The sequence below is a fragment of the Myxine glutinosa genome, chromosome 8 (assembly GCF_964187855.1).
Source record: "Myxine glutinosa chromosome 8, kmMyxGlut1.1, whole genome shotgun sequence".
Lineage (NCBI taxonomy): Eukaryota > Metazoa > Chordata > Myxini > Myxiniformes > Myxinidae > Myxine > Myxine glutinosa.
In genome coordinates, this window is record NC_136268.1 from 56,390,384 (window position 1) to 56,400,877 (window position 10,494).

General features: G+C 43.7%; 1 pseudogene; it reads left to right on the plus strand.

The window, feature by feature from the left end:
• The window catches only part of LOC144893372 (zinc finger BED domain-containing protein 5-like), a 28,639-nt pseudogene extending 18,968 nt beyond the window's left edge, over positions 1-9,671 (plus strand).
• The last annotated feature ends 823 nt before the right edge of the window (positions 9,672-10,494 follow it).

A 10,494-nucleotide genomic window follows, 5' to 3' on the forward strand; every position in this document is an offset into this window, starting at 1 on the left:
TTGTCAAATTTCAACTCGTTATTTTATCGTCCATGCGATATTGTTTGATTATAGTTAGTTTTGGTTTGAATTTCCTGTAACTCGTAATTAATTAATCGTGTTCTGCTCCTCGTGTGTGGCCTTGTAGTTGTACCCCCGTCGGTGTTTTGTTAACTTAAGCGTGTTTTGCTTGGCTCTTGGTTTTTTCCCTTCTACCCCGAACATAATACTGTCTAACGTTCTAAATCCCCACCCGCCCCCCCCCCCCCCAAAAAAAACAAAAAAAACAAAAACATTTATTTTATTTTCTCCACGTGTACTGTTGTCTCATCCTGTATTTTCTGTCCAGGTGTGCTGTTCGCCCCACCCCCATTATCTCCTTGCCATCCACCGTTTGTCCTGTTCACGTGACTCGTGGTGGTCCCTCTCGGCTCTCCCCCCGTTGGTATTTTTGTGCATATAAGATTGTTCATAGTTCTGTTTAAATATTATTTAAATATGTTTAACCTTTCCCCTTCTGTTTTTTATTCAGTGGTATATTACAACACGCTGTTTTTCTTCCTATTTAAAAGGCTTTTCTCAATTTCCTCTCCAACTCATTCCAGTTCAAAAAAAAGAAATTCAATATCTTATACGTCTCCCTCACTACATGGTCTAAATTCACATTCATTCCATCCCTCCTCCATCGTTCTGAATCGGATTGCTAACTTGAAAATCACAACAAACCCAATTTGTTATCAATGTTCGTCTTTCATTAATCATCCACTTTCTAAACTCCCCTTTTGCCCCTCCCATCCAAATCCCCCCCCTTGCACCTACACTCCGAAACTTCCCCCTTGCCCCTCCACTCTTAAACTCCCCCCTTGCCCCTCCACTCCTGAACTCCCCCCTTTCCCCTTCCCTCCAAAACTCCCCCCTTGCCCCCTCCCCTCCTAAACTCCCCCCTCACTCCTCCCCTTCAAAACTCCCCCCCAATCCCTCCCATTCAATTCTCCCCCCATACCATTCCTCTCCAATTCTCTCTCCTCCCCCCTCCTCCTCCAAGCTGCCTCCTCCCCACTTCGTCTCCCTTCTATCTCATACCTCCACCCCCCCAAACCTTCTACTTTCCTCTGCCCCCCCTCAAACAACCCCTCACTGTGCCGCATCCCTTCACCATCAAACCTTTCATCCTCCTCATCCTTCCCTTTCTTGGAACTCTTCTGCAACATCTGAAACACTATCAACTGCTCTCCCTACCTCCCCCTCTCATCCTTCATCTTACCCTACTCCTCCCCTCCCCTGTCCTGTACCCGATGCTCCCCCTCTCTCTTCATTAACGGTATGGACCTCAAACATCCGGGGCCTTCGCTCAAACCTGACTGATCTCTCCATACAGGTTGCTTCTGACAATCCAGACTTGATCTGCTTAACAGAGACTTTCCTCCTTCAAGATGTCTCTGATTCCTTAATATCTCTTCCTGGTTACTCCCTCCTCCGGTATGATAGACCTGAGCCTCGGCCTGGTGGTGGGGTGGCTATCTTTGTCAAAAACTCTCTTCCTCACTCTCCTTGCACTGCTCTCTTTCCTCCTCACCCGCAGGAGTACCTCTGGTTACGGCTTCCTCTCCGCTCCCACCTTTTGTTCATATGTGTTCTGTACCGTCCCCCAAACAGTGATGACTCCATCTACATTTCAATGTCTGACAACATGGACCAACTTCTATCCACTCATCCCAACTCTCTCTTCCTCATATGTGGTGACTTCAACTGTCATCATGCCACCTGGTTGGGTGTGGGTTCCTCTCTCACTAGTCATGGCACCTCAGCAAAGGACTTCTGTGACTCACTGGGATTGACACAATCTGTCAATTTCCCGACCCGGATCTCAGCCAATGGAGTATCTTCTCTTCTAGACTTGGTTATGACAAACTTCCCTGCTAATGTCTGCTGCTCTTCTTCTGCTCCAATCGGTTCTTCTGATCATGTGCTTGTCAAAGTGGACATCTCTCTGGCCATTCTCAGAGAGCCTCCTCAGCGTCGACGAGTCTGGCATTTCACTCAGGCCGACTGGGACGGTCTTCAAGCAGCCATCAATCGTCTGGATTGGTCTCCCATCTCCAATGCCTCTGACATCAATTCTTCCTGGGAATTCTTCCAAAGCAAACTGATCTCTCTCATGCACAGATTTATCCCATCTCGCCCACAATTGTCTTACCCTTCCTCCCGTCCATGGTACACTGAATCTTGTGGTGAGGCAGTTGCCCTGAAACAACTTGCCTTTGCCTCTTGGAAGGCTAATCCAACTGAAGGAAATCTCAGTTCCTTCCACCAAGCTCGGAACAAGTGTGTGTCTACCCTCAGGAGTGCCAGGAAGCACTATCTCTCCTCACTCAAGAATGAACTCTCAAACCTGTCTCCTTCCTCCAAATCCTGGTGGCGTCTGGTCAAATCCGTTTCTGGTGTTTGTTCCCCCTCCATCCCCTCCCTTACCTCAAATGGCCACACAGTTGACATCGCACGTGACAAAGCCGAATGCCTCAACTCTGTGTTCGCCTCGAAATCCTTAGTCCCAAACCCATCTCTCTCTGTTCCCACCTTTCCCAGTCGAACCCAACTGCTCCTGGACTCTGTGTCCTTCTCTCCTGACAAGGTGGAGGAGTTTTTGTCAAACCTCGACTCTGATTCTGCAACTGGACCAGACGGCATCAGCCCACGGGTCCTAAAATCCTGCTCTGCCGCTCTATCTCACCCTCTCTCTGTTCTTTTCACCCTATCTTTTGCTCAAGGTCATCTGCCAGCATCCTGGAAATCAGCTAACATTACCGCTTTACACAAAAAAGGTGCAAAAACAGATCCTTGCAACTACAGACCAATCAGCCTGCTCCCAATTATCAGCAAAGTCATGGAATCCATCATTGCTTCGGATATGAAATCTTTCCTCTTCTCCAATGGCTTGATCTCTGATCATCAATTTGGTTTCAAACCAGGTCACTCTACTCTGGACATGCTGCTTCTGCTGTCTCAACAATGGATGGAGGTCCTCAATGCCAAACAGGAAATCAGAGCTGTCTCCCTTGACATATCAAGGGCCTTTGATATGGTCTGGCACCCAGCTCTGCTCACCAAACTCTTCTCCTATGGTATCCATGGAAATCTCCATGCATGGCTTGCGGACTTCCTCTCTGGTCGTAGTCAACGTGTGGCCCTGAATGGATTTCTCTCATCTCCCCTTCCTGTTCAGGCTGGAGTTCCCCAAGGAAGTGTGCTGGGCCCTGTGCTTTTTCTGGTCTTTATCAATGATCTCTCTGACTCTCTGGAAAATCCTCTCTATCTCTTTGCTGATGACTCCACTCTCTGCCGCTCCATTCCTCTTCCCTCAGATCGGCAGTCTGCAGCCTCCTCACTCTCTGAAGACCTGGACAAAATCACAGACTGGTCAAACAAGTGGAACATGTCTTTCAATCCTGACAAATCTCACTCTCTTACTATGTCTCTCCGAAAAGATCGACTGGACAACCCTCCCATCTACTTTCTCAACAATCCTCTCCAAGAAGTTCTGTCACTCAAGCTTTTGGGTCTCACTATCTGCCATGATCTTTCTTGGGAAAACCACATTTCCAAGCTGGCCTCCAAAGCCAGTCGCCGACTGGGCATCCTCCGTCGTGCGAAGTCCTTCCTCGGCACACCTGAGGTCCTCACCACATACAAGGCTTTCATCCGCAGCTCAATGGAATACTGTTCTCCCCTATGGGCTGGTGCTCCTGCCTCACACCTGGCTCGGCTTCACGCTGTTGAATCCAAAGCTTTCAAAATCATTGGAATCTCCCGCGATGAAGCTATCTCTGAGGGCCTTTCACTCACTCACCGCAGGCAGGTAGGTGGCCTTTCTGTCTTCTACCGACTCCTCTCCGGCCTTGCTCCCCCAGCTCTCTCTGTGCTCTGTCCCCCAAATATTCCTACAGGTCGCACAAGATCTGCCAGCAACCCTCTGATGGTTAAACTGCCGAAATCTTGGCTCTCCGTTCACCTTCACTCTTTCATTCCTCTTTTCTCCCGCCTGTGGAACAAACTCCCACACTCCCTTCAATCCCTCTCCTCCCTCCAGGTCTTTAAAACAGCTGTTCACCACCATCTCTTATCTTCCCCCATCCATAACCTTGATCTTTTCTACCCCCACTAATTCACCCCAGATCCACCTTGTTTGAAATTCCAACTTCTTTCCTGGAAATCCTGGCAGTGTCCATATGTTTATACCTCTCCCACCCCCACCCCCCCTTCACATGCCTCCCCCCCTTCACATGCCTCCCCCCCAAAGCCCTCTCCCTCCCACAGATCTCTCGATGTCTCCATGTCTCTCGGTCCCTGCTCTCAAATGTTGTGTTTGTGTCCTTCCCCCTCTCTCCCCATCTTGTCTACCGCTCCCGATGTTATTTGTTTTATGTGTCTGTTTGTCTTTCTGTGTGATTAATGTTCGCTCTTTCACGAGCCTCGATCTTGTATACAAAAAAAAAAAAAAAAAAAAAAAATGGAGGGTTCTGGAATGGCCAAGTCAAAGCCCGGATCTAAATCCCATCGAGATGTTGTGGGGGGATTTGAAACGAGCTGTGCATGCAAGAAACCCCTCAAACATCGCACAGCTGAAAGAATTCTGCATGGAGGAGTGGGCAAAAATTTCTCCCAGTCGGTCAGAAACTGGTAGACAGTTATAAGAAACGCCTACTTGAGGTTGTTTCTGCCAAAGGGGGCAATACCACCTATTAGAGCCAAGGGTGTACTTACTTTTTCCACATGCGAAATTCGCATTTATGTTTATTTAAATTATACAATGGACTACAAAATGTAAATGTTTCATGCTATTTGTTATATTATATCACCTTTATCTATCAATATTGTTGAAATGAAGATCAAATAGCTGTATGTTGAAATATGTTGAAAAAGTCAAAACTTTACATGGGGTGTACTTACTTTTTCACGTGACTATATATATATTGAAAAGGATAGCACACTAAGCAGTAAAAAGAATAAAAAAATTTATTTATTAATAGCCTGACGTTTCAAGAACAAACTAGTTCTCTTCCTCAGAGGCGTTGAATGTTGTGCTAACCGTTAAGTTCCGTTAGGGAGGGTTCACGTGATGGATTGGTCCAAGTCCTTACCAATCACATGGCTTCCTTGATTCAAATGACTCTGCCGTTTTTGACAAACAATGTGACAACATCATCTACAACATACAATGTGAAGATTGTGAAGCCAATTATGTGGGCCAAACATCCAAATGCTGAACCACAAGGCTAACTGAACACCAACGGTAAGAGGACAAGACAGGTTGTCATTGGTTGCGACACACACACACACACACACACACACACACACACACACACACACACACACACACACACACACACACACACACACACACTCATGGAATCAGACCACGATCCTTGACACAGGATCTTTGAGAGTGAACCGCGACATTATCGAGGCCTGGTACTCTGATGAAAACTCCATCAACCGACATCGATTTACATCCCACATACAAAGCACTACGCAATCAAATACAAAGTCAAAAAACGGCAGTCATTTGAATGCAGGGAAGCCCTGTGATTGGCAAGGACTTGGACCAATCCATCACGTGCACCCTCCCCAACAGAACTTAACGGTTTCACTACCACACAAAACTCAACGACTCTGAGGAAGAGAACTAGTTTGTTCTCGAAAGATCAGGTGATTAATAAAGAACTTAAATTATTTTTACTGCTCAGTGTGTCCTTTACAATATGAATCCTGAGCTGCAAATCTTTCAACATGTGTAGACATCTTTCAACATACAAATATATGTAGATGATTCACCTGCAAAGAACACCTCCAATAACCTTACCTTATTTATCTTACTTGTTACCCTCGCCGGAGGAGAGGGTATTGCATTTGAGTCTGTCTGTCTGTTTGTTTGTTTGTTTGTCCGCAGAGAATAAATATGATTTTCTCTGCAACCGTTGGTCCGATCGACAGGAAATTTTCACCATAGGTGCAACTCCACCTGTCGAATTTTTTTAATGATAATTTGACGTCATAGGTCACGTGGTTCGGCCGCCATATTTGTTTTAACACAAAAGCCTTAAAACCACTGAAAATACATCCTGGCGAAGGTTTGCAATCTCTGATTGCTCTTTCTTGTTTTTTCCTTGTATTCAAGAAGAATGTACTCTATGTGTGACTATTAACTTATTCACATAATTTATTTTGCTAATAGTAATATATTTTTCACAATACAAACACACTAAAAAGATTTGTACTCAGTTGATGAAGAAAGCAATAGATTTCTTCTTCACCCATCAAAAAGTCATGATTTCAGGGAAACATGGACAACAAGAATCACATCGTTTTGCAGAGGGAAACGGAAAAGATAAACATCCTTCAACGAACTTAAGTTGCAGAAACAAGATGAAGCTTCAAAACAAAGACTCATTTGTGAATTGGTTGGACCTCCTTTAGCCTTGAGGACCGCTTCACACATCTTGGGCATGGATGATATTAGATTATTGAAGCATTCAACTGTAATTTTCTCGATCCATAACTGCATCAAAGAGGTGTGAAGTTCAATCACGGTTCTTCGTGCCTTTCAGCCAATTTTCTGCCTCCAATGTTCCAGCAGTTCTCAATCTGTTGAGATCAAGGCTATTTCCAGGCCAAGACAAAATGTGAATGCCAGCATAATCCAGGTCGTCTTTCACATCGATTGGGAAAACGTGCATCAATCAATTTGAAAGGATGTGTATTTGCAATGTAAATATTATGATTTGTCATAAAACTTTACAATGGAATGATCCACCATGAAGTCGCTAACGTCAAGACACTCTTGAGTTTCGAAATGCACAAAGAGCAGAATAATGGAAGAAAATGCAGTTTTTGGTCCCGATGTGATATGATGAAGGATATGTGGCTTTAAATGCTCTTCCAGGACTTGAATGTACTTCTCTACTTCTAAAGATTCAGATAAAGGATGAAGGTGACCAATTGCACCATTAGCTAGCAATGCACCCCCACAACATGTATTCCTGATGGTGTGCAGTACCCCCCCATTCTGCCAAAGGGGGTAGGGAGGGGTTCCGCTAGTGTGCATCTCCAAACAAACTACCTTTTTCTTCACAGGTTAGACTTTGACTCAGCTCACAACATAACTAAGTCCCATTGATTTTTCTATGCAATTCACATGCTCCGGAGCCTATTACAGGTGTTCCTCCTCAATTGTTTTGCTCAGTTTTGCCTTATGTTGAGAGATCTATATTGTTTTGAGGCCTATGACATGGAGATTGTTATATCTATTGACTCGGGAATCCACAGCAGGTACGTGAATCAGAGAGGTTTAGTCTCAATATCAAACGTATTTGCGTGGACCACCCAAAAACCCCACCATACTCCATCATCAACCTGTGTGTAATCATGCTAAGGGATACATAACACACAGCAATTGCCCCATTAATTTAAAAAAACTTAGGCAAAGACATTATTTTATATTTCAGGGTCTCGGTACTCATTTGTCTAGAAAAGCAAATCATGAAAATCATGTTAACTAAATGGTTTTTCCTTCTATGCAGTCATTAAATGCCTTTCCTGGTAAGGAATCACATTATGTATACTAGAGTTCATGACCTGGAAGCTTATCATTTAGCCAGTATAAAAGTAAGAGTTGTATAACATTATGCAGTAGGAGTCCAGAGTGATAATTTGTCAAGAGGAATTTCCTTCTCCCCATGGATGCCAACCGATGGGAATTGTCCGTGCTCTATCACTTTCAAGAAAGGAAGCAGCACGTACCATTTTTAAAGTCTTTGGTATGACTTGAACCGGTCCAAACTGGATGGGTGTTTTTTAGGAGACGCCATCTCTTTACTGGATGGTTGTAGGCTCCCCCTATGTGAACCCCCCTACATATATACTGTGTATATGTATGTATGTATGTATATATATATATATATATATGTATCGAGACTCTAGTCTAGAGCATGGGTTCCCATTCAGTGGGCCACAGCACGTTTTCCAGGTGGGCCACAGAGACTGCCCAATATTTGCCCAAATAATATAATCTTTTCACACACAAGGCCTAAAACAAGAGTTCAATTCTGTGTGTGTTGGTGGTGGCCAGTGGTAGCCACCCACTATTCCCTGCATATTTTTAAAGTCTTGTTTTTAAAAATATTTTTCCTTTTTTTTTTCCAGAAACCCTTCTGAAATGACAAAACGAGGATATGATGAGCAATACATAAAGTTTGGATTCACATCCTTACATGATTGTGGAAAATTAAAGGGACAATGCGTCCTGTGCCGGAAAGTTCCCAGAATCAATCTTTGCAGCCATCGAAGTTGAAGCTCCATTTGGAGAAGATTCATCCACATCATCAACATAAGTATGTGGACTTCTTCAAGCGAATGGATGAGAACGTGATGCGCCAGCGCTTAGATTAAAGTGGAACATTATTTCAGCAAAACAAGCATCTTATGGAGGCTTGTTATGCCGTCAGCCTCCTCATTGCGCAACAGAAGAAACCTCACACAGTCGGAGAGACTCTGATCAAGCCATGTGCTCTGAAGATGGCTAGGATTCTGCTTGGGGAAGAAGCTGAAAAAAAAGTTCAACAAAATTTATCTGTCAAATAATACGGTTCAAAGGAGGATTGCTGACTTGTCTAGCGACATAAAAGAACAGGTGATTGCTGAAATCAAAGACGCTGCATTTGGATTGTTCTCAATTCAGTTGGATGAATCCACAGATGTTTCATCCTGTTCCCAGCTTCTTGCCTTCGTTCGGTATGTGAAGGGTGATTCCATAAAGGAAGAATTCTTATTCTGCCATTCTCTCGAAAGAAATACCAGAGCTGTGGATGTGATGGAAAAAGTAACAGAGTTATTTGACCATGAGTAACTGAACTGGCACAACCTCTGTGGAGTGTGCACAGATGGCGCCCCAGCTATGCTAGGAGCAAAAAGTGGCTTCCAAGCGCTTGTTCGAAATCTATCTCCAGGCATCATTTCTGCTCATTGTCTGATTCATCGGCAAGCTCTTGCTTCAAAAACCCTTCTATCTCATCTTCAGGAAGTTCTTGAACAAGTCATCAAAATTGTGAACTACGTGAAAAACAGTGCTTTGAATTCCCGACTGTTCAAGCAATTGTGCACAGAAATGGATTCAGAGCACAAGAACCTGCTTTACTACACCAAGGTGCATTGGCTATCAAAAGGAAATGTTGTCGCATGAGTGTTTTTAACTCCGAGAAGAGATGCAGAGTTCCCTACAGATGCAAGAAAAGCACAAACTTGAAGCTTCCTTCCATGAAAAGCTGTGGGTCTTTCGCCTCGCATACCTTGCGGATATTTTTGATCAACTGAACAGACTGAATCTAAAGCTGCAAGGAAAGGGAACAACTATCATTCAGTTCATTGACACTCTTAGTGCATTTATACAGAAGCTTGAAAACTGGAAACGAAAGGCTGAAGAAGGGAACTTTACCATGTTCGAATCTCTTTCAGAAGTCACTATTAATGAGCGGTTGGATTCTGGCGTTGCAAGGGATGTTGTGACACACCTCAGCTGTCTCCGAGAAGAATTTCTGCAGTACTTTCCACAAATTGGGAGAGAAGGACTGGCGCTCATGAGGAATCCTTTTTTCGTGTTAAAGTCAGTGACGTCCAGGATGACCTGCAAGATGAACTGATTGAATTTCAAAATGATTCTGGATGCAGAGATGTCTTTGAAGCTTCCTCTATCTGAGTTTTGGCCAAAAATGATGGGAAGCTACCCCAACATTGCAAAGGAATGCCTTCGGAAACTCCTGCCCTTTGCAACAACCTATCATTGTGAATCAGTCTTCTCAGCGTTGGTGCAGCTGAAGACAAAGGCTCGGAACCACCTTGAATGTGAGGCAGATCTTAGATGTGCGCTTTCTACAACAGAACCTCGGATTTGGAAACTGGTGCAGAAAATTCAGGAAAACATCTCTCATTAAAGTAGCTTTAGGTTAAACTGGTTTGAGTTTTTTTCAATTGGCAGATACTGCAATGTTTTGTGTTACAGCCCACAATCAAAGCACCCTGGAGATGAGTTTTCAAATATTTTTCATTTGCCTGGTTATTTTTGCAATGTGGTAATAGAGTTTCATTTCTTAATTTAAAATAAATATTTGTTTTTTTATGGAAAAGCCTTGAAGTCTGAAGTGTTCATTTGCCTTTTCAATTTATTCTCTTGATGTTCTGTTCTAAAAATTTCTCGCAAGACCCTTTGTCACAAATAAATTTGCTTTACTTCACTCGCAATAATTCATTTCACAAAGAAATTGTTCAAATGAGAAATATTGTTCCATTAAATACTCTAAAAGCCTAAATTGAATTAAGTTGTGGTTCTTATTGACATTTCTTTGGTTTCAAAAAATTGCTATGATCCCCACTGGGCCATGACATGTCAGGTCAAAAGCCAGTTGCGCCACATAGCGAAAAAAGTTGGGAAACACTGCTCTAGAGGATGCCAAATGGTGGCCCGGG